At 63.0% G+C, this 968-nt stretch overlaps 1 protein-coding gene and 1 pseudogene across 13 annotated transcripts in view; one reads left to right on the top strand and one right to left on the bottom strand.

The window, feature by feature from the left end:
- SLMAP (sarcolemma associated protein) overlaps positions 1 to 968 on the bottom strand; it is a 164,091-nt gene that overhangs the window by 127,737 nt on the left and 35,386 nt on the right. The gene's annotated exons all lie outside the window — the stretch shown is intronic.
- Positions 221 to 961, top strand: LOC102252200 (annotated as a pseudogene).

The following is a 968-nucleotide window of genomic DNA, read 5'->3' as shown; positions in this document are numbered from 1 at the left end:
GCCCCGACCCCAGAAGGAGACCCAGGGGCCTCCCAAGAGGAGAGTCTCTGTGGTCAGAAGGCACGGTGTCGGGACCGGAATAAAGACGGAGGTGACTCAGATGCCTGGCCGAGGCATTAGACCAGCGAGCAGGGCCTTTCAGCCGGGACTCGGGGTGGGGGTGGGGCGAGGGAGGCAAGCGGGAAATAGAGAACTACAACTCCCAGGCCATGAAATCAGATGGGGCCTGTCATTTTGCACTTGAAGAGGCTTGCAAGGTTGGAAGTTCTGCGCCAGGAGCCAGGGAGAAATGGAGATGGAGCAGAGAGAGGGGTCCATGGCAGCCGTGGGCTTTGAGGAGTTCTCAGCACCTCCCGGCTTGGAGCTGGCGCTGCCTCCACTGTTCGGTGGTCACATCCTGGAGATCGAGCTTGAGACCGAAGTAGTGGAGTTCGTGTCTGGGGGTCTGGGCAGCTCCAGACTCCAGGAGCGAGAAGAAGAGGAGGAGGCAGCCCAAGGCCGGCGGCGGCGGTGCCAACGGGAACTCAATCGTAGGAAGTACCAGGCGCTGGGTTGGCGCTGCAGGGAGATCAAGCAGGTGAACGAGCGGGTCCTGAACAGGCTCCATCAGATACAGAGGATAACACGGAGACTCCAGCAGGAGCCGAGGTTCCTCATGAGGGTGCTGGACTCCTACGGCAACGACTACCGGGCCCGCCAGCTCACCATCTTACTGGAGGACGAGGGCAGCCAGGACACAGACGCCCCCACCCCAGGCAACGCTGAGAACGAGCCTCTGGAGAAAGAGGGGCTGTCCCGGCCCAGGAGGACGCCAGTGCCCGCAGAAGCCAGCAGCCCGGCCCCTGGCGAGGGGCCCAGCGGTTGGAAGAGGCGGCGAGTGCCACGGGAAGGGCACCGGGCGGGAGTCCCGCTGACTCCGGAGCTAGCCCCTGTGCAGATAAAGGTGGAGGAAGACTTTGGCTTCAAAG

Source organism: Myotis brandtii, unplaced genomic scaffold (genome assembly GCF_000412655.1).
Source record: "Myotis brandtii unplaced genomic scaffold, ASM41265v1 scaffold268, whole genome shotgun sequence".
Lineage (NCBI taxonomy): Eukaryota > Metazoa > Chordata > Mammalia > Chiroptera > Vespertilionidae > Myotis > Myotis brandtii.
Note: the sequence above shows the minus strand (reverse complement) of the source record. Positions and strands in the feature narration are given on the sequence as shown.